This window comes from Cebus imitator, unplaced genomic scaffold (assembly GCF_001604975.1).
Source record: "Cebus imitator isolate Cc_AM_T3 unplaced genomic scaffold, Cebus_imitator-1.0 Scaffold215, whole genome shotgun sequence".
NCBI lineage: Eukaryota > Metazoa > Chordata > Mammalia > Primates > Cebidae > Cebus > Cebus imitator.
Window position 1 is genome coordinate 2,802,120 of NW_016107530.1, and position 23,140 is coordinate 2,825,259.

At 47.6% G+C, this 23,140-nt stretch overlaps 1 protein-coding gene across 1 annotated transcript in view; it reads left to right on the plus strand.

Moving 5' to 3' along the window:
• The first annotated feature begins 8,148 nt into the window (after positions 1–8,148).
• The window catches only part of TACR2 (tachykinin receptor 2), a 35,618-nt gene continuing 20,626 nt past the window's right edge, over positions 8,149–23,140 (plus strand). The window contains exons 1-2 of the mRNA XM_017548919.2: positions 8,149–8,160; positions 18,130–18,138. The gene's annotated coding sequence lies outside the window, so the exon portion shown is untranslated. The remainder of the gene's footprint in view (positions 8,161–18,129; positions 18,139–23,140) is intronic.

The following is a 23,140-nucleotide window of genomic DNA, read 5'->3' on the forward strand; positions in this document are numbered from 1 at the left end:
AATATTGTATTTTCCTCCAGCAGACCCTTCTTGCAAGGTGGAAGAGCGCCTAAAAGGACAGAAAGCTAGGCCTTCTTGGGTTTCACAGAAGAGGTTATATGACCCAATTTGGTGGCTGCTTGCTAATAAATGTTTGTTTTATAGACATTTGTATGGGCAGCAGAATCTGTCCTGAGACCCGTTTTCATGGTAACTTGGCAGTGAGATTTAGGGGGAAATGACTAACCTTTGCCTTCAGTGGCTACTGCAGTTTATGAAAGAGGAGCTAACAATTATGTGTGACCAACTTGACTTAGGTATGTCTGTATTCATGCCACTTGGCAAGGGACTCTGTCTGTGCCTCTGTTTCCCCACCTGTGAAACAATGAGGTTGGCCTGTTTTTCTTCCAGCTCTAACAGTCTTAGCTATAATCCTCACAGCCAACAGATGAGTCAGCAAATGCATAATGAGCTTCTACTATGAGTCCCGCCCAAGCTCTGAGGGTACAACTGCAAACAAGATACACAAGAGCTTCTGTTCCATTCTGTTGGGGTGGGGGGTTGTAGGAACATGTAACACATGAAAAGTATCGTTTCAGCAGGCAAAGTGGCTCACTCGTAATCCCAGCAGATTGGGAGGCCAAGGTAGGAGGATGGCTTAAGGCCAGGAGTTGGAGACCAGCCTGGGCAACAAAGTGAGACCCCATCTCTACAGAAAATATACATATATTTTAAACTATCTGGGCAGGGTGGTGCATGCCTGCAGTTCCAGACACTCAGGAGTCAGAGGCAAGAAGATTGCTTGAGCTCAGGAGTTTGAGGCTTCAGTGAGCACCTGGGCAACAGAGCAAAGCCCTGCCTGAAACACACACACACACACACACACACACACACACACACACACAGAAAAGTATAATTTCAGATATGGATCCATGCTAATTTGAGAGGAGAGCTTTTTTTTTTCTTTTTTTGAGACAGAGTCTTGCTGTTTGTTGTCACCCAGGCACAATCTCGGCTCACTGCAACCTCCACCTCCCGGGTTCATGTGATTCTCCTGCCTCAGCCTCCTGAGTAAATGGGATTAGAGGTGCCTGCCACCACGCCCAGCTAATTTTCATATTTTTCATAGAGGTGAGGTTTTGCCATGTTGGCCAGGCTGGAGTCTCGCACTCCTGACCTCATGATGCGCCCACCTTGGCCTCCCAAAGTTCTGGGATTACAGGCATGAGCCACCATGCCCGGCCTGAGAGCAGAGCTTTCAAGTGGAAGAAACAGCAAGTGCAAAGGCAGGAGACAGGAAGGGCCTTGGAGAGATCCGTGTGGCTCATGCAAGGGGCTCCTCAGAAAGTGGAGGGAGGTGAGGTCAGAGACATAGGAAAGAGCCGATGGATTTAGAAAATGGTTTAGATCTCACACCTATAATCCCAGCACTTTGGGAGGCTGAGGCAGGCAGATCACAAGGTGAGGAGATCGAGACCATCCTGGCCAACAAGGTGAAACCCTGCCTCTACTAAAAAAAAATAATAATAATACAAAAATTAGCTGGGCGCAGTGGCAGGCGCCTGTAATCCCCGCTATTTGGGATGCTGAGGCAGGAGAATAGCTTGAATCAGGGAGTTGGAGTTGCAGTGAGCCAAGATTGCGCCACTGCACTGCAGCCTGGTGACAGAGCAAAACTCCATCTCAAAAAAAAAAAAAGAAAGAAAGAAAATAGTTTAGATTTATTTCTAGTTTCAATGAGGGCCACTGGTAGGTTTTAAGCAGGAAGTTGATATGGAATGTGATTTGTGCTTTGGCAGGCTCCTATATGGAGGATGGGCAGGCATGGGGGGAACCTACTGAGGGGGAACAGGAAGGAAGACTGGTTAGGAGGCCACTGTGGCAGTCCCAGTGCAAGAAGGTTTTGACTTGGACTAGGAGGACAGCACTGGAAATAGTGACAGGCAGTTGCACTGGGGATATATATTACAGGTAAAGCCAGCAGGGCTTACTGATGGATTGGGTGTGGAGTGTGAGAAAAAGAGAAACCAAGGATGATTCCAAATTCTTTTGCCTCAAGCAGCTAGGTAGGTGTTGCTGTCATTTGCAAGGCAGATAAAGCAGAGTGGCAGGGGAGGTTGGGCCAAAACTCAAATCACTTTTATGCTTGCTTCAGTAGCACATATGCTTAAAACAATTCAATTTCTTTATTTGGCCATTTTATTTTTTGAGATATCTTTTCAAAATCCAGATGCAGTTGTCTGGGGGCTCAGAGGTAAGGTTTGGGTTGGATAATATAGATTTGAGAGTCATTTGATCCATTTAAACCTTGGCCTATGTGGGAAGAAGAAAACATCCTTTTTAAAGTTTCCTTTCTTGTTAAGGAATAAATGTACTAATAACTTTGTTAAGCCCTATCCTATGTAGCTGTTAGACATGCCATGCTTATAGGCATGTAGTACATTCTATGTCCTTATACTTTAACCAAGATATCTGTGCTGGACGTGCTCACAGGCATGTTCCAGTTCGCCATTGCTTTTACTTGTTTAGCAAAGTTTTAAGTTATTAGCCAATCAGGTTTTAGTTTAGATTGTGAAGTCTGGCTCCAACCAGCGGAGATCAGACACAGCAGTAAGGATGACCCCGAATGCTTAAGGGATAAATTTGTCTGTTTTCCTTTGTCATTGTACTCTCATGGCCCAATGGCTAGCGAGGGTACCCCTCTTGCAGTCCAGGAAGTAAAAACTGTGTTGCTGAAAAATCCTTTGTCTCAGTGCTAATCTTTCTTTGCGGCACCCAGCATCTATTCCCAATAGCCTGGATGAGGTCAGCTAGGGAGAAAGTAGAGCAGGAAGAGAAAAGACAGACAAAGGCCAACCTGGGCCCTCCTCCATTGAGAGGGAGAGAGGCAGCCAAGAAAACAGAGAAGGTACAGTCAGTCAGGAAGAAGGAAAACAAGGCCAGTGAGGGGAGAGGGATGCCTGGAGAAGGTGAAAGAGATGTGGAAAAGGATTAAGTGTCCTGGGAACTTCCCTTCGAACTTGCGCCAAGGCTTCTGCTATGTCCCGAGAGGTCAAGTGGGGAAAGCACAGAAAATCAACCATTGGCTTTGCAAGATGTGAGTCACGATGGCCTGATGAGAACGCGTTCCACAGAGCATGGGGGTGAAAGCCTTATTAGAATGGATTAAGGAGAGAAACAGCAAGAAGTAGAGGAACCAAGTACAGAAAACACGCGGAAGAAGACACTCCTTCAAGCAGTTGTGAAAACATTCACAAGGGAGTTTGCACATGCACTTCTTCCCAACCCACCAAATATACAAGAGTAATCTCCGTGTGGGAGATTTTAAATGACCATGAACTCCTTACAGCGTCTTCCAACAAGAGGTAGAAACTATTTCCCCACCTTGTGAATCTGTGCTGCACTTCTGACTTGTTTTCACCAATAGAATGTGATGGAAGTGAGGTTTGAGTTCTAAGCCTAGAAATCAGATGTCTTGACTTGTCATAAGAACAATTCTGAGCTAGCCTGCTAGAGATACCACATGAAGCAGAGCCATGGCTCCTTGCTGACAGCCACTAACTGCCTGACGTGTGAGCGAAACGATCTTAGCCCATCCAGCCCATCAACCCAACACCTAACTAAATCCATGTGAATAGATCCAGGCAAGACTAGCAGAACCACCCAGCTGAGCCCAGCCCAAATTTGTCAACCCACAGATTCATGAACTAATGCATGATTGTTGTGTTAAGGCACTAAATTCTGGGGTAATTTGTTTTACAGCAAAAGCTGACTGTTACATTCATAGATCCTTTTTTTATTATTATTTGAGTTGGAGTCTTGCTCTCTCCGCCAGTCTAGAGTGCACTGGTGGGATCTCAGCTCGCTGTCACCTCTGCCTCCAGGGTTCAAGCAATTCTTCCGCCTCAGCCTCCCAAGTAGCTGGGATTACAGGAATGTACCACTGTACACAGTTAATTTTTGTATTTTTAGTAGAGACGGGGTTTCACCATCAAGACCAGGCTGGTCTCGAACTCCTGACCTCGTGATCCACCAGCCTCAGCCTCCAAAAGTGCTGGGATTACAGGCCTGAGCCACCATGCTTGACCTCATAGATCCTTAAAAAAAAAAAAAAAAAAAGAAAGAAAGAAATTCAAATACCCATCCCCTTCTTTCCTCTTCCTCTAGTTCTTCCCCTCAAATACTGTAATTTTGAATCTATATATTTATTCTTGAAATGGGACTTCATCCTCATTAGTAGAGTGGTGAGTTAAAAATAGGAAGAAAGAAAGTAGGAAAGAAAGAAAGAGGGAAAGAAAAGGGACTTCGCTGGGCACAGTGGCTCGAGCCTGTAATCCCAACACTTTGGGAGGCTGAGGCAGGATGGTCACTTGAGGTCAGGAGTTTGACACCAGCCTGGGAAACATAGGGAGACCTCATCTCTAAAAAACGAGAGAGAGAGAGAGAGAGAGAGAGAGAGAGAGAAATAGAAAAAGAGAGAGAGAGGGAGGGAGGGAGGGAAGAAAGGAGAAGAGAGGAGAGGAGAGACAGGAGAAAGGAAAGGAGAAAAAGAAAAAGGACTTCAGTCATCCAAGTTTTCCATGACTTCTGTCTTTCAGCTTTCAAGGTTCTATATTCATTCTCTACCCAGTTATTTATTTAGCATCAGGCATTGAGCTGGGAGCTTTCACATAATTACCTCTTAATCTCACAACCCATGGAATTTGGCAAATGAGGAAACTGAAGTTCAGAGAAGTAAACTGATTTTTCTTCATTAAAAAGTTAAAGTGCTCTCTGACCCAGCAAGCAATGTGCTTTTTACTTCAATGCAGTTGTAGCCCCAGCTACATTAGAATGAAATGATTTAACTAAGTGGCTACAAAGCAAATTGGAACAATACGCTCAGCTCAAATATTGACTTTTGGAGTTGAGACTTTACATGGAGTTATTGTAGGTTGCTGCAAAATAGCAGTTCCAAGAGATTTTAAGTGTGTGTGTGTGTGTGTGTGTGTGTGTGTGTGTGTTTTAAGGATCCATTACATAAATCTGGGAAACACTGCAGAACTTCTTCATAGCCTTTGGTGAGAACAGATACAGTAGTATCTCTCTACCACCTAGAATGGATACAGTTGTGTATCTCTAAGAGGGAATGAGGGAATGAGGGTACGTAGCCTCTCTCAACTGTATTTGAGGACACAACATTTTCCCCACACAGCAGCTATTAACATCTCAAGGAACTAGCATATCTTGAAATGTACTTTGGGAAATGCTGTCCCATGGCACTAGTTACTAATTCTTCTGAAGTTCAAAGCAACCTCCTCAAAGTTTCTTGCGCTATACTCAAGAGGAAAATTAAAGACAACAGTGATTATTTATATTTTGTTCTTGACTTTGCAAATTACACAACTTATTCTGCAGTGATTGTCAACCAACCAGACTAGGCTATGATCATACCTCTTAGGGTCCTGCATGGGGTCATGGGCACACATTAGTGACTTTGGGCTCAAGGGGATTCAAGACAACAGCCTCCAAGGACATGCAAAATGCTCATTATTCAGAAGGGCCTGGGTCACCCCAGCAGCTCCTGTTCTGGAAATCCCCTGAAGAGCTGCCTAAAAGCCCTGCTCCTTCTGGCTTCCTTTCCCCAGCCCTCACCACTGTCCCCACAGAAGGCCGACTGCCGAGGTCCTCCTCCATGCATCCCAGGGCCCATCGCTACCCTTGGCTACTGAACAGTCCTCCTTGCAGCCTCCACCCCAGGATTCCTGTCCTTCCTCCTGTCCCCGGCTGTCCCTGCTGAAAGGCTGCCCCTCACCACCAGCTGGGGAGAGTGGATAGCCTCAGGCATATGTTGATGACCTAACAGACCAACCACAGTGACTGTTACTGAGTGATTGGCATAGCCATGCAGTGAGCGTGGAAAGGTATGGTGTGTGCTGGGAACTGCTCTTCGTACTCCGAGTGAGTGAGAGCCTCACTGTCTGTGTGTTTGGGGGTGGAAGTGGGACATAAGTCAGGTTCTTTAAGTTCTGAGACTTCAGCAGGCTTTCTGGGCCTTTATCGCCAGCACTGCTAGTGGAGCAGAGAGGTGAGACCAGCAGGTGTGTGGCAACTATGGAGCCCACAGAGGAACTATCTTCAGCCTTCAGAAGCAGACCTCTGGGGAGTCCTAGGGACAGTGGCCCAGGCCAGATGACAGAGAACCAAACTAGAGGGTCCTGAATCTGGCAAGTAGGTATATGCTGCAGGAGATGGTCACTCCAGGCTGGGGTCCCAGGGCTCAAATGCAGTCACAAGCTGGCAGAGTCTGCTAGAGTTCTACTGTGTCCTGTGAGCCTTTTTGAGGCAACAGGTTCTGATTGTGCACTGCCCCTCGGTGATGGTGGGGTACGTGAGTTGGGGAGGCTAGCGGGTCACTAAGCATGGGGTGCTGAGCCGTTTCACGATGTAGTGGGGAAGGTATGTGGGGTGGAACACAACAGTAAGTTCAATATCATAAAACCTTTTTTCCCAAAACATACTACCCCTCCATTTGCAGGGATGAGGTCCCACCTCTATGAAAGGGGGCTGTTTTGAGAAGAAGGTGGAAGGAATTTCTCTTCAAATAATAAATGCAGATGTCCAGTGGCTCATGCCTGTAATCCCAGCACTTTGGGAGGCCGAGGCAGGTGGATCATTTGAGGTCAGGAGCTTGAGGCCAGCCTGGTCAACCTGGTGGAATCCGGTCTCTGCTAAAAATACAAAAATTAGCCAGGCCTGGTGGCTGGTGCCTATAATCTCACTCTGGAGGCTGAGGTAGGAGAATCGCTTGAACCCGGGAGGAGGGGGTTGCAGTGAGCCGAGATCCCGCCACTGCACTCCAGCCTGGGCAACAGAGGGAGACTCTGTCTAAAAAAAAAAGAGAGAGAGAGAAATGCAGATGTCCACTCTTCTCCCATATGACTAGTTTCCCAGCCTGGACCCCAGGTGCAACTGCACATCCTTTGGGACTTGTTCATTTCTTGGCAGTATATGTGTATGTGTGTGTGCATGTGTGTGTGTGTGTACATATATGTGTGTGTGCGTGTGTGCGCGCGCATGTGTGTGTGTGTGTGTGTGTGTGTGAAGCCCTCAGAGAGTAGAGAGAAAACCTTCCCTCACCTACAGGGCAAAGCCTCAGAGAACCCCAGGGCCACTTCCCTTCCTCACAGTCCAGGGCTGGCCCTGTGCTTGGCATCTACCCTTGTAAGGCATCTGCCTTCTGACTGGCTTTCTTTGTCAAAATTTTTTGTATTGCTTGATAGTTTATTATACCTAAAAATTGTCTTTAAAATCTTTTTGGAGACACCTAAATCAGTGCTGTGAGGCAGGCAGATAGCTATTTTTTGTTGTTGTTGTTGTTGTTTGTTTGTTTGTTTTAAGACAGGGTTTCACCGTGTTGGTCAAGCTGGTCTTGAACTCCCAAACTCAGGTAATCCGCCCGCCTTGACCTCCAAAGTGCTTGGATTACAGGCGTGAGCCACCACACCTGGCCACGGATAGCTATTTGTATGCCCAATTACAAATGAGAAAACAGGTTCGACTATTTCCCCAGGTCATCGAGGGAAATAGCATTAAACCAAGACTGACAGTAGTGGTGATTCAAGAAGTCCCAGGGCTGGGAGGATCTTTAGACATGATTGTGTCCAACATCCGCATGAATGGACAGAGAAACTCAAGCTAAAAGAGGGTGGCGTGTTGCTCACAGCTATATATTTAAGTTTGTGTCCTCTTCTATTTATGTGCTGTATTGCACAATAAAATGTTTTCTACATGAAAAATATCCTGTTTAATGTTCATGTCTATGATGATTAGTCAGGTTGAGTATATACAGTTCTGCAAATTTCCTGTTTTTATCCTTTGCACATTTTCCAATTAAGAGATTCTTTTTTTTTAGACGAAGTCTCCCTCTGTTGCCCAGGCTGAAGTGCAGTGGCATGATCTCGGCTCACCACAACCTCCACCTCCCGGGTTCAAGCGATTCTCCTGCCTCAGCCTCCTGCGTAGCTGGGATTACAGGCATGTGCCACCATTTCTAGCTAATTTTTGTATATTTAGTAGAGACGGCGTTTCACTATGTTGGCCAGGCTGGTCTCGAACTCCTGACCTCATGATCCGCCCGCCTAGGCCTCCCAAAGTGCTGGGATTACAAGTGTGAGCCACTGTGCTCAGCCAGAGATTCTTGTAAGTGGCCAATGCCAAGGGGCTGGCAGGCTGAGAAAATGCCATTCACGTCTCTTGTCTCCACAGGAGAGGGGCCCTTCCAGCCGAGGAGACTCCAAGCTGGTCTTGCAGAGCTTTTTTTTTTTTGACAAAGTCTCTCTGTGGCCCAGGCTGGAGTGCAATAGTGGTGCGATTTCAGCTCACTGCAACCTCTGCCTCCCAGGCTCAAGAGCTTCTCCTGCCTCAGCCTCCCAAGTGCCTGCCACTACAACTGGCTAATTTTTTATTTTTAGTAGAGATGGGGTTTTGCCATGTTGGGCAGGCTGGTCTCGAACTCATGACCTCAGGTGATCCACCTGCCTCGGGCTCCCAAAGTGTTGGGATTATAGGCGTGAGTCACTACACTCAGCCATCTTGCAGAGCTTTGACAGAGGAAGAGTCTCAGAGCCATCTGCCTGCAGAGGCTGGCCTTGTTAGGGTTCAGCCAGGCATTCCGGGAAGCAGCTGGGGAGCACTGGCTGATGAGATGTTGGACCAGGCCTGCCTGACTCACACTGGAAGAGGTTGGTTGCCTTGGTGCCAGGGCATCATGCCCCAAGCAGCTCCACCTGTCACTCAGGAGGGCAGGGCAGCTGCTCTGGGAAGGGCTGCATGCTGCTGGGGGAGGGGAGTCTCAGAGGAGTCAGCTGGGCTCCCAGGGCAGTCGAGGGTACCAAGGATGGAGGATGAGGGGACACTGAAATGGGGTCTGGACTTGAGCCTGTGGCTACAGAGGGAGGTGGGCAGACAAAGGGCTGGGAGGCTTTTACACTCAAAAACACACTTGGATCTGCTGGTTAATGAGCAGCAGTCAACGAGCCACAGAGTCTGGCCATGTGCTGGTTGCTACAGGACGCCAGCAACCCTTAAAGGTGGATTTCACAGTTTGCAGTTGACAAAGCACCTTCACCTCACATGTCAGAGCACTTCCCACAGGCAGATTTACTTGGAGAGTGCCCCCTTCCTTGCTGGATTGCCGGCACTATGGATGGAAAAGACCGTCTTACTTCCAGATACCGCCCCAGTGTCTGGGTGCCTGGGGGTTCCGGACATATGTAGGTGCTAATTAAACATGGAAGCCAGCTGTCCCCTCAGCCATGAGGGCTGACTCTCCCGCACCCCACCTCAGACTTCTGGCAGCAGCAGACTTATTCAGCAGAATTCAGCAGAATTCTGTGCTTCCCCAGGCTTCCCCCTGAAATTCAGTTACCGTTTGATGACAGTCTTGTTGGGTCTCCGGAAGGGGTCAGTTCTCTGCTCCCAGACTTCCTGGCTGCTTTCTCCCACTTCCTATATTTTCCCTTGGGGCATTTTAACTTCCTCTTTCCTGTTTACTGAGCTCAGCTCAGCGGCAGCACCTACTTTCTATCTTGCACCTACTTTCTATCTTCCAAATCCCTCTCAGCCTTGTTCAGAAAAAACAGAAGGCCCTTCATTAACAAAATGTCATCTTGTTACAACATGTGTGGACTGAATCATTGGTTTTCTTTCTCACAGGTCATCATCACTCTGCATGGAGAAAAAGGCAGGAAGGATTCTCCCCGGCTTACGCAGAAGGAGACAGTCTCAGATTTTTTTGCCCAGTTTCTCACTCTGCCAGAGCAAACAGCCCTGAGCATTTCACAACGACTGCAGAGAAACCAAGTCAGCCCGCATTCCTGGGGGACGGAAGTCGGGGGGCAGGGGAAAGACCACTGCTGGGGGCTGCTGGTGCACAGTTTCACCCACTATTTAGTGCTTAGTTATAGTGTAGTGTAACTGCTGTGAGGATACCTTGTAATTAAAGTCAGCTGGGGGTAGAGGGATCCTAGACTTCTTTTAGTAAAGCATCTAAACTCCCTCCAATTTCACTCTCTTGGGAAGCCACGTCAACTGCCCCTAGACTGTCCTCTAACTTAGCATTGCTCATATGTTTTTAACATTACCCAGAAATGTGTGACATACTGTAGCCAATGTGCATACGAATCACATAACTGAGCCTGAAACAAACTCACCCTTACCACGTGATGCATTCTTTCATTTTCTATGCACTCCTTTTGTTTGAACTGTAGTCACAACCCACTGTTTGAAACCACTCATCTAATTCCATCAAACTGCTGACAGAATGCCTCCAAAGAAGCCTTGCTAGGCCCTTTTTAGCCAACAGGAAAGATGTACTTGGATTTACAACATGTTTGCACAGCAAATATCGAGGGGTTCAGCCAAAGTCAAACATTTATAAATATGGCTCCAGTGATCCTGAAAGTTCCAAGTTAAGTGCCTATGTCCCTCACCCTGTCAGTTCACTCACTCTTTGAGTAACATAATCAGGAAGCCTGGAGATGCACCTGAAGCCCAGGAGAGCTCCTACATCTCCAAGGACAAGAATTTGGGCTTCTGTCTCCTGAACAAAAGCTAAAAGGCCAGTGGCCAGAGAGAAGGCACGTCCTCCTTTCAGTATCAGATGGCAGGGAATCTCTGGTGACTGGAGAGGACGCCACCAGCAGAACTCTTCTCGGGGAGGGGCTGCTTCTGCTGCAGGCTATGTGTGGTCGCTGGGGCCACTACCCACCTGACCTCTGTGGACCGGGGGGAACTGCACTCGCCAACTGATGGATCCCAGCTGGTCATGAGAGTCTGAGGACAACTGGGATGAGAGAGTGAAGAAGTGACAGTTTGCTGGGCGCGGTGGCTCGCCAGTAATCCCAGCACTTTGGGAGGCCGAGATGGGTGGATCACAAGGTCAGAAGTTCAAGACCAGCCTGGCCAAGATGGTGAAACCCCATCTCTACTAAAATACAAAAAAATTAGCCAGGCATGGTGGCGGGCACCTGTAATCCCAGCTACTCGGGAGGCTGAGGCAGGAGAATCACTTAAACCATGGGGGCAGAGGTTGCAGTGAGCCACGATTGTGCCACTGCACTCCAGCCTGGGTGACAGAGTGAGACTCTGTCTTAAAAAAACAAAAAACAAAACAAAAAAAGTGACAGTTTGCCAGACCTTTTCCTTGCTATGGGCCCAAGAATGCACAAGGCAAATGGTCTTCCAGCACTTACTGGGTTTGCCCTACTCTAGAAATATCAACAGCCTTGTCCCTATGGGGGACCAAGAGGAAAAAACATGAGCAAGTAAAGAAAAACTGCACCTGTTTAAAAGGACTCAGTAACTTGAAGGAGGAAGCCCTAAGTGAACTAGTAGGGAAGGCAGAAGAGGACCTCAAAGAATAGGGGGGGAAAAGGGTATGGGAATTCACAGGATGTGATCAGAGCACAGTCAAAAAGATTCCTGCAAACTAAAATGTATGACTTTCAAATATAGCAATTCATTAGAAGACAGTCAACGCGGAGGATTGAATCAGTGGTCGGGAAGATACTGTGAGACAGACATCTTACAGTACAGAGCAAAAACACAATGAGGTGGAAATCAGAAAGAAAGAGGAGATGTGGAGGCCAAATCCAAGAAGAAGAAATGTGGCAGGTGCTGTTGGCTACACAACCCCATTCCCACCTGCTCTCTTCTCTAACTCCGCCATGGAGACTGGAAGAGTAAAATATACTCATTATCAGCTCTCCTTGCTGGATGATGCAGTTCTGGCCAATGGGACATAAGCTTCCAGTAAGATTTTCTGGGTTCTTAAAAAATATAAAATGCATATGCAATTGGTGCAGGACTTTTCCTCTTTTCTTCCTACCTTGAATGCAAGCATGATACCCGGAGCTGCAGCAGCCATTCTGTGAGCACAAGGGAGAGGCCAAGAGAATCAGAGAGATACCAACCCAAACCCTGGCATTGTTGAATAATTGAACCAAAGCCAGCAGCTGTGTCTCTAGGCTGCTTTTGGTGTTTGAGACAGGGTCTCCCTCGGTCACTCAGGCTGGAGTGCAGTGACATGATCCCAGCTCACTACAGCCTCAATGTCTCAGGCATACGTGATCCTTCCCTCCTCAGCCTCCTGAGTAGCTGGGACCACAGGCATGCACCACCATGCCTGGTTAATTTTTAAATTTTTTTGTAAAAAGACCAAGTCTCTCTATGTTGCCTACATTGGTCTTGAACTCCTGGTATCAGGCTATCCTCCCGTCTCTGCCTCCCAAAGTGCTGGGATTAAAAGTGTAAGCCCTCCTGTAATCCCAGCACTTTGGGAGGCCGAAGTGGGCGGATCACCTGAGGTCAGGAGTTGAAGACCAGCCTGCCCAATATGGCAAAACCTCGTCTCTACTAAAAATACAAAAACTTAGCCAGGCATGGTAGCAGGGGCCTGTAATCCCAGCTACTGGGGAGGCTGAGGCTGAGACAGAAGAATCGCATGAACCCGAGAGGTGGAGGTTGCATTGAGCCAAGATCAGTGTCAAGAACCTGACACTGTACTCCAGCCTAGTCAAAAAGAGCAAAATTCTGTCTCAAAAAAAAATAAAGTATAAACTACCATGCCTGGCCTCTGGGCTTCTAAAGTAAGCGAAATAAGTACCTATTTGTCCAAGTCATTTTTTTTTAACTCAAAATTTCTGCTCTTGCATCTGAAAGTATCCCTAATATGAGAAGTAATAATTGAAGAACTGATTAAAGTTCCCTGTGGTAAAGAAAAACAGTGTTCGCATTGAAAGGAGTCACTGAGTATCTGGCATATTTAAATAAAACCTATACTCTTAAACCAATGGTATAAACTGGAGAATTTCTGAATACTTATGATAAAAAGAGATGAAACAGAAAAATCTATCTTCCTGCAGAAATAACACGTTCCGTAAATAAAAGAGTATCAGATACGCGTTAGATTTTTTATTTTTAACTCTTAACACTAGAAGACAGAGAAACAATATCGATAGATTATTGAGAGAAAATAACCATGATCTAAAAATGTATATCCAGTCAAGCTATTATTCATCTGAAGGATAAAAGAAAACATTTTTGGACATGCAGGATGTGACATAATACTATGCATGTGCCTATCATACATAAGTAGAATACTCCAGGAAGGACTCTAACCAAATGACAAGTAATTAAATAATTAATTGTTTTTGAGACAGGCACTCACTCTGTCACCCAAGCTGGAGTACAGTGGTACAATCTCAGCTCACTGCAGCCTCCACTTCCAGAGCTCAAGCGATCCTCCCACCTCAGCCTCCCGAGTAGCTGGGACCACAGGCACATGCCACCACACCTGGCTAATGTTTTGTAACTTTTGTAGAGATAAGGTTTCACCATGTTGCCCAGACTGGTCTCAAGCGAGCTCCTAGGCTCCAGTGATCCCACCTCAGCCTGCCGAAGTGCTGAGACGGGCATGAGTGATGGCAGTGGTGGCCCTTCTGGAGCAGCTGCTGTGAAGATGCCAGCTGCAATGGAGGCACAGCCAGGGCTACATGCTCCACAGAGCTGGTGGGAGCTGGGAACAGATGAGAGCCCTGCCTCCTTCTGAGTTGGCGAGGTGGGAGCCCTGCCATCCTAAGCACAGCTGCAGCCACCCAGCTGTAGCTACAGACTGGGCATCCCTGCACTCTGGGGAGCTGGGGAAGCCCCCTGCCCCTGCAGGCTCCGAAGTGCCTGCTCCCACTGCCTGGCACTTCCTGCTCCCAGTGCCCGCTCCAATTTCAAAGCAAAGTTGTGGCCAAGTCCGGGTACTCTCCTGACCCAACCGGGTGTGTGCATGCTTGGGGCAGTGCTGACATGCTGGCCCCCTGCCGCCTCAGCTCCCTCCAGACTCTGGGCATGAATAAGGATGGGAGGGAGGCTGAGGTGGGGCCGAGGGTGGTTTGGTATGAGCCTGCTGGCCTGCCAGGCCTCAGCAGGAACAGCCTGGGTGCCATGGATGACATGTAAATGACGGCAGGAGGCCCACAGGCTCCTGGGTGAAAAGGGTCAGGTCCCCAGTGAAGCCCCACATTCAAGCCAGGGAAGGCCTAAAGCATGGGGCCAGGGTATAGTCCACGGTCCAGAGTGAGAACTTAATGGTGTTTTCTCCAGGCCCACTCATGGCTGCCCATGAACCAATCAGCACACACTTCCTCCCTTCTGAAGCCCATAAAAACCCTGGACTCGACCAGACTCACAGACTGTGGGTAGGAGCTACTCCAGATCTCCTCTCTGCTGAGAGCTGCACTCGTTGGGACAACCTAGGTCTCCTGAGAGCTGGACCATTGCTCAATAAATCACCTCTTCACCTTGCTCACTCTCCAGTTGGCCATGTACCTCATTCTTCCTGGACACAGGACAAGAACTCAGGACCCAGTCAAATGGCAGGACTGAAAGAGCTATAACACGAATAGGGCTGAAACACACCCACCCCCTGGATTGCCACATTGTGGATGACAAGAAGGAGGGAAGAGCTGCAGCCCTTTGGGGAGCCCAGACCTAGGAGCTCCCCAAGCCAGGGCTGTGATGCCCTCTTTGAATGAATACACATGGGAGGGAGGCTGAGGTGGGCTGAGGGTGGTTTGGTATGAGCCTGCTGGCCTGCCAGGCCTCAGCAGGAGCAGCCTGGGTGTCATGGATGACATATAGATGACGGCAGGAGGCCTCCTGGGGCTCTGTGGTTCCTGGTGTCTCAAGCTTCCAGGCACCACTGCATTCCCAGGTGCCTGCAGTGGAAGTCACTTGAGGTATGCCTGGTCCAACTGCAGCCTCGCAGGGAGCCAGCATCCATGCTAGTGCCTGCAGCTGCCCCCACCCCCACCACAGCTGGCATAACTGGCTGTGTATAGTGGTCAGACCCCATGCTCACTTGCTCACTCACCCTGTACTGCTCTGTGCCTGGCTCACCCTTGGAAGGCATGGGGTCCAGGCCAGTAGCATAAGTGATGTGCAGCCTGCCAGGCCAAGTGGGTGGAAGGAGCCCAGTGGGCCCAAGCAAAACTCAGGCAAAGGCACCGCCAGCCACAGAGGTTTCTGGTTGACGAAGCAGCACCTTCGAGGATCCCATAACACGAGCCACTGTGTGGCCTCAAATGGCAATTTAAATCAGAGCAGAAATCTCAAGATGGGGGAAGACAAAGAGAAGAGAGTAGTGAGCAATAGATATAGTTAAATCTAAATGAATGCTACTGATATGGTTTGGATTTGTGTCCCTCCCCAACTCTCGTGTCAAATTATAATCCCCATCATTGGAAGAAGGGCCTGGTGGGAGGTGACTGGATCATGGGGGCAGGTTTTCCTGTTGCTGTTTGCATGATAGTGAGTTTTCATGAGATCTGGTTGTTGAAAAAGTGTGTAACACCTCCCCCTTCATTCTCTTCCTCCTTCTCCAGACACGTAGGATGTGCTTGCTTTCCCTTCGCCTTCTGCCATGACATGATTGTAAGTTTCCTGAGGCCTCCCCAGCCATGCTTCCTGGACAGTCTATGCGGAACTGTGGGTCAACTAACCCTCTTTTCTTTATAAATTATCAAGTCTCAGGTAGTTCTTTATAGCAATATGAACATGGACTAATACAGCTACCATATAACTCAGCAATCCCTCTTCTGGGAATATACACAAAGGAAGTGAAATCACCACCTCATAAAGATATCGGCACTCCCATGTTTATTGCATCATTATTCACCATAGCCAAGGTATGGAAACAACCCAAGTGTCTGTCCACAGATGAATGAATAAAGAAACTGGTACATGTATACAACATATACATATATATACACATATATATGTACACACACACACACACACACACACACACACATTCAACCCTAAAAAGGAACGAGATCTCGCCATTAGCCACAACATGAATGAGGCTGAGGTGGGAGGATCATTTTAGCCCAGGAGATCCAGACCAGCTGGGGCAACATACTGAGACCTCATCTCTTTGAAACATTTTTAAAAATTAGCTGGGTGCAGTGGCAGATGCCTGTAGTATTAGGTACTCAGGTGGCTGAGGCAGGAGGATCGCTTGAGCCTGGGAGTTCAAAGATGCAGTAAGCTATCATCACGCCACTGCACTCCAGCCGGGGTAACAGAGACTCTGACTCAAAAAAAAAAAAAAAAAAAAAAAAAAAAAAAAAAAAAAAAAAGTAAAAAAAAAAATAAAAAAAAAAAAAAAAAAAAAAAGTTTTTAACTATTAAAGAAGAAAGAAATAATAATGTTATTATGTTTAATATGGATATAAATTCCAGAAAAACTGACTAAAATAATTGAAATCAATTGCCTCTGGGGATAGGAATTAAGATTAGGGAAGTTTTAGAGGAGACTACTTTTTGTTGCTATTAGTCTTATGATATTATTTGACTCTTAAACTATATAAATATATCACTTCAATAAAGATTATATTAAGCAAAATTAAAGAGTGAAGTGAAAGCAGCTCTGGAACATTTTTTTTGTTGTTGAGGCAGATTTTCGCTTTTGTTGCCCAGGCTGGAGCACAGTAACTCAATCTTGGTTCACCGCAACCTCCACCTCCCAGGTTCAAGAGATTCTCCTGCCTCAGCCTCCTGAGTAGCTGGGACTACAGGTACATGCCACCACGTAAGGCTAATATTTGTATTTTTAGTAGAGGCAGGGTTTCACCATGTTGGCCAGGCTTGTCTTGAACTCCTGACCTCAAGTGATCCAGGCTCCTCCACCTCTCAAAGTGCTGGAATTATAGGCATGAGCCACCGCACCCAGCCAGCTCTGGAACTTTGACCCATCCTGATATACTAGAAAGAATATGGATAGTCAGTTAAAGCTAAGTTTGCATTTTCCCTCTATTACTTATGAGTAATGGGATCGTGGGCAATTCATTTAGCTTTTTCTCTGGGTTTCTTACTTCACAAAACGGGACATTGACCTGTACAGCCCCTATAGGAGAGACAACACTGGGCTCCAGCCCCTAGAGATAAACCCTGTATCACTGTCCACCCCTACCCCAGCACAGGCAGGACCCCCAGCCACAGACACTTGTGGGTTAACTCAGCCCATCTGCCTCCTGCTTTCACCTCCTGGTTAAAATTGTTGTTTTAGTTTTGGTTTTCCATATACCATAAGCATTTGGGGCTATTTTCCATAGTGTCAAGGTCCGTGGGCAAGGATTAGCCACAGCTTGGAAATTTCAAGTAGAAAAGAGAACAAGATGGCTTTGAGACTATTAAGTACAGGTGTTTTTAAATCTACACCCATATTTGAAAAGAAAATGTGTCTCTCTCTGCTTTTAGCACTGTAAACAGACCATTGCAAAAATTAAAACCTGGGGTACAATTCAAAATTGCTAAGAGTGATAGAATTCCCTTCTTGTGTTCTTGTAAAGATGTCTTTCACTCCTGTGTTTGCACATACATGCAAACATACATGGAGGGAGGCCAGTTGTTTCTCTCAGTGGAGGGAGGACTGAGGTGAGGGGTAGAGAAGGCAGGTGTCTGAAGAAAAAAACTTATACACGAGGCATGGTGGCTCCCGCCTGTAATCCCAGCACTTTGGGAGGTGGGGGCGGGCAGATCACCTGAGGTTGGGAGTTCGAGACCAGCCTGCTCTACACAGAGAAACGCTATCTCTACTAAAAACACAAAATTAGCTGGGTGTGGTGGTACATGCCTGTAATCCCAGCTACTCAGGAGGCTGAGGCAGAGGTTGCAGTGAACTGACATCAGGCCATTGCACTCCAGCCTGAGCAAAAAGAGCAAAATTCCATCTCAAAAAAAAAAAGAAGAAGAAAAAGCAGTCACAGTGCAGCGTGCTACGTGTAGCCGTGGGAAGAGCAGTCGATGGCTCTGTGCTGTCCAGGCTCCGCAGCAATATTAGAGACCTGCCTGATTTCGCGTTGCCCAGATAAAAAGGCATGGAAGAGAGTCTCAGACAGGGGGCGCAGTGGTGCCTAAACTTGGCTGCAAACTGGAACTGTCTGGGGAGTTTTAAAAAGTGCTAATGCAGCCGGGTGCCGTGGCGTACGCCTGTAATCCAGCACTTTGGGAGGCCGAGGTGGGCAGATCACGAGGTCAAGAGATCGAGACCATCCTGGCCAACGTGGTAAAACCCCACCTCTACTAAAAGTACAAAAAATTAGCTGGGCGTGGTAGTCTGTGCCTGTAGTCCCAGCTCCTTGGGAGGCTGAGGCAGAATTGCTTGAAACCAGAACACGGAAGTTGCTGGGATCACACCACTGCACTCCAGCCTGGTGATAGAGTGAGACTCTGTCTCAAAAAAAAAAAAAAAAAAAAAAAGTGCTAATGCCTGGCTTCCACCCCCAGACATCCTGACTTCATTGGTCTGATGTGTGGCGTCGACAGCTGGAGTTTTTGAGGCTCCCTAGATAATTCCAATGTGCAGCAAAGTTCAGGAACCACTGGCCTGCATGATGGCCTGAGGCAGGAGCCTGTGGCTCTCCGTAAATCAAATGGAAAGTTGGAGGAGAAGAACAAACTGTGGGACTGCAGAGATGGGGATGGGACCAGATTTAGGATATAGAATGGACAGGAATAGGTGGCAGAGTGGAGAGAGGGAGGGAGGAAGAAACTGATGGTGATGCCCAGGTTTCAGGCTTGGGTAACTGGGTGGAGGTGGTCCATTTTCTGAGATTCAGAACACAGCAGAACGTGGTATGCACAGAAAGACCTGCTGGTTAGAGATGATAAATCATCTTGACTCAATAAATAGTAGCCTCAACCACCACCACCAGTCATCATCATCATCAATCTAGTGGAGGCTTCTTAAAAGCCTTTGTGATCACAAAGATTAGAGCAGCAAGCCTGCCCTCTATTGTCACAATCTGTGTATTACAGGCACTCAGGCACTCCAGGCTACAGTCTGCATTTCTCTGCAGGGGATGAGGCTGGGCCGGGTAGGAGCCAGAGTCGGGGTGGAGGGTCAGGGATGAGTAAGGCATGGTCTCCACTTTTATGCTCAGGCCAGGATCTCCCAGGCAAGCCCCATTCCTGGCCCTACCGTGAGTAAGGGTCTCCTTTGGATGAGCCGCTGTCTCTGCGGAATGCTCACACGGAGGAAGCCGGGAGCAGGGAATGGGCGCTGGGGAGTGAGCCTGGAGGCCTGAGTTCCAGTCATGGCTCCCCTAGTACTTGGTTGTCTGACCAGGAGGGAATGCCTTTCCTGGCCTTCAGTGTCCATCAGGACTGGACATCTCTAGAGGATGGCTTTGTGTCTTTGCGGCTGACCACAGCAGCAGGCACAACTGACATTCCCAGCCCTCCAGAAAAGAGAAGAGGAAGCTCCTCATGTTCTCCAGAAGGGCCTTTCCAGTGCCAGTGAGGGGCAGAGAGCACGTGTGCCCCGGAAGGCTTCCAGGAGGAGGTGGATTAGTGAATTAATAAATAGTGTTTGTGGCAAGACATCCCACCTTTGAGACACTCAGGAGAAACTTGCAGGCACAGCAAGGCCTGGCGGTAAGAGAAGAAAGGCTATGGGCTCTGGAGTTGGAAAAAACAGGCTTTGACTGTTCCCCCAGCTGTATGACCTTGGACATGTTATTTTTTTCCTGTCTGTGAAATGGGAATATAAACAATTCACAGCCGGGCATGGTGGCTCATTCCTGTAATCCCAGTACTTTTCCGAGGCTGCGACAGGCAGATCACCTGAGATTAGGAGTTCAAGACCAGCCTGACCACATCTTGGCGAAACCCCATCTCTACTAAAAATACAAAAATTAGGAGGGCGTGGTGACACTCGCCTGTAATCCCAACTACTAGTGGGAGCTGAGGCAGGAGAATTACTTGAGCCTGGGGGACAGAAGTTGCAGTGAGCCAAGATCGTGCCATTGCACTCCAGCCTAGGCAACAGAGCAAGACATCCATCTCAAAGCAAAAACAACAACAAGAAAAAACAATTCACGATCTCAAGGGAAAACTGAGGAAATATGAAGAAAAAAAAACCAATTCACAACAGCAAATATTTATTTAGCCTTTTGGGTCAGGTACTGTTGTAAGCACTTTGTCTGTATTAACTAATTTAACCCTCACAACAATCCCATGAGGTAGTACAAATTTTACAGGTGAGGAAAAGGAAGCACAAAGAGGTTATGCAACTTGTTCAATCCCCAGGCATGTGGCTGGTGTGGTAAATAGTAGATATGCTGTGACCACAGAGATGACAATCACTGACAGTACTGAAGCACGTGAGCTCATGGGCAGAGTCAAGGGAAAGCCTGGGTGGGCCAGTGTCAAGGGAGAGCATTTCAACAGACAGAATGCGACATTCTCCAGCAAGCATCAAGCACAAGGCATGGCTTTTTATTTGTGACTACATCGAGATACCTCATTGTCCCTGGGGTTTCCCAAATGGGACCACCTGGGCAAGGAGGGGCAAGGGCTCTTAGAACTGATTTATTCCCACTGGGCCTTGAAGAAGGAAGAAGTTCCCTTTCTCAGCTTCCCATGTGACCTAGGGTGGCCATGTGACCCATTTCTGGCCAATGAGATATGAGGGGCATCTGCTGGGCGGAATCCTGAAGAAGGTTTTCCTCCCTGACCAAAAGAGAGAAGCCTAGAAGGAGACTACTTTTCCTTCCTGCTCCTTTCTTGGGATGAGAGTGCAGTTAGATAAGGACAAGATTGCTGGGGCTGTTGCAGCCATCTTGTAGCTATGAGGGGAGGGCCAAGAAAAATCAAAGTACCCAAAGAGCTTTTCATATCACCGAGCTGTTTCTCATGGAATCACCTACTTCCAGACTTCTGGTTATGTGAGAAAAATATTTGTTTAAATTACTGTTACTTACAGGAAAAACTATGCACGTTTCATATCCAAGTTGTTTCAATGTGTTCATTCATCGGCACCATCATTCCGTTATTTAATTATAAGTTATCGTTTTCTGGCCACTGCTCCTGTCAGAAAAAAAAAAAAAAAGATTAAAAAAAGAAATTATCGGGCCGGGCGCGGTGGCTCAAGCCTGTAATCCCAGCACTTTGGGAGGCCGAGGCGGGTGGATCACGAGGTCAACAGATCGAGACCATCCTGGTCAACATGGTGAAACCCCGTCTCTACTAAAAATACAAAAATTCAGCCGGGCATGGTGGTGTGTGCCTGTAATCCCAGCTACTCAGGAGGTTGAGGCAGGAGAATTGCCTGAACCCAAGAGGCAGAGGTTGCGGTGAGCCGAGATCGTGCCATTGCACTCCAGCCTGGGTAACAAGAGCGAAACTCCGTCTCAAAAAAAAAAAAAAAAAAAAGAAATTATCTTTGAACCAATCACGGTGGAGGACGGGGAGACATAATTCCGGCTTCACGGATTTCCTAGTATGGTAGGGAAAACAGGCTTTGAATACATGTGATGGATCAGGGTGTTAACAAGAAAAAAAGCACAGGAATGCTGTTAGAATATAGAACAAAGATAGTTAACCCATGGAAGCATCAAAGACGTTCTTGAAGGCTAGTGATTATTTAGGGTTACACGCCATCATAAAGGGACCCCAGGATGCAAAATGCAGTGCCTCAAATAAAGAAGTTCGTTTTGTTTTGTTTCTTTTTTATTTTTCATGTAACAGCCCGGAGACCCGCCTCGGCTCTGCTATCCTCAACGCGGCTTCCCTCTGCGGATTCAAAGTGGCAGCCCCTGTTGTTGCCATTGCCCACCAGCCGGAAGTGGGGAGTCATCAGCTCCCTCTTTAAAGATGAGACGGTGAAGTTGCGCATGTCATTTCTGCCCACACCTCATTGGCCAGACCTTAATCATGTGACCACATCTAGCTTGGGAGTCTTGGGAATGCAGACTCTAGCTGATCTGCCAGGTAGCAGGTAACACGCAGGGAGGTTCTGTTTCTGCAGGAAAGAGGAGGAGAGTGGTGCTGAAGGAGAGTGAGCGGTCACAGCTGCTGAAGGAGCGGGGCTATTTCCATGAGAACAGTGAGGAGTCATTCAAGAGTTCAAAGCAGGAAATACCTGGTCAGGTTATGTTTTTAGAAAACTCACTGTGGCCGGGCGCAGTGGCTCACGCCTGTAATCCCAGCACTTTGGGAGGCAGGGGCGGGCGGATCACAAGGTCAAGAGATCGAGACCATCCTGGCCAACGTGGTGAAACCTCGTCTCTACTAAAATACAAAAATTAGCTGGGCGTGGTGGCACGTGCCTGTAGTCCCAGCTACTTGGGAGGTTTGCGCCACCATGCCGAGCTAATTTTTGTATTTATAGTAGAGACGGGGTTTCACCACGTTGGCCAGGATGGTCGTGATCTCCTGACCTCAAGTGATGCGCCCCTCTCGGCCTCCCAAAGTGCTGGGATTACAGGCGTGAGCCACCGCGCCCAGCAAGAATTTTATACAAAGTATGGCAAAGACTAGATGGTGTTCCAACATGAACTGACTGAAGGCATGTAACACCTTACTTTATCGCTGTATTCGATTGGTCAGGAAGTCTTCCAAATCCCCCAGCTTTATGATGTCATTTTAGTGGAATTGAACTGGAGCAACCTACATAGGTATCGGGAGAACTAGAAAACTGTAATTTCAAACACAGACAAGCCTGGGATGGGCTCGTGTCAGCTCCTCTACTATGACGTGGGCAGGGAAAATATGTTTTCAAATTATCTGGAGTGTTCCACCCCAGCGGGTAACATCAATGATGAAGGGCACTTGGGGCCAGGCGCGGTGGGGCCCACCTGTAATCCTAGCACTTTGGGAGGCAGAGGCCAAGGAGGACCTTGAGCCCAGGAGTTTAAGGTCAGCCTGGGTAACACAGGAAGACCCTGTCTCTAATTTTATAATTTAAAAAAAATATAAGAACGTCATTTGGCCCAAAGGTCACATGCAACCTCGATGAGGTAGCATCTGAGGGGTCCTTGAAGGACCAGCAGGATGGCCTCAGACAAGGGGCCCCAGAAAGGGCATTCAAGGTTCTCCCCACCAGCCTTCACTCTCCCTCTCCAGCCTCATCTCTGGGCAGGACATGGGTATTCCAAAGCTTTAATATGGAAACTTAGCTTCAGTTTTTCCTGCCTTTCTTTGTCATGCTCAAAGCATGGAATGCAAATATTTTTCTCCCTTCTTAGTAAGGTCTGAAGAGTAAAGCCTGCATATCCTGGAGGAAAGCAGAATGGCTTTTTTGGTGGTCAGTGTCCTGGGTCTTGTCAAAGACATCATGAAAGAG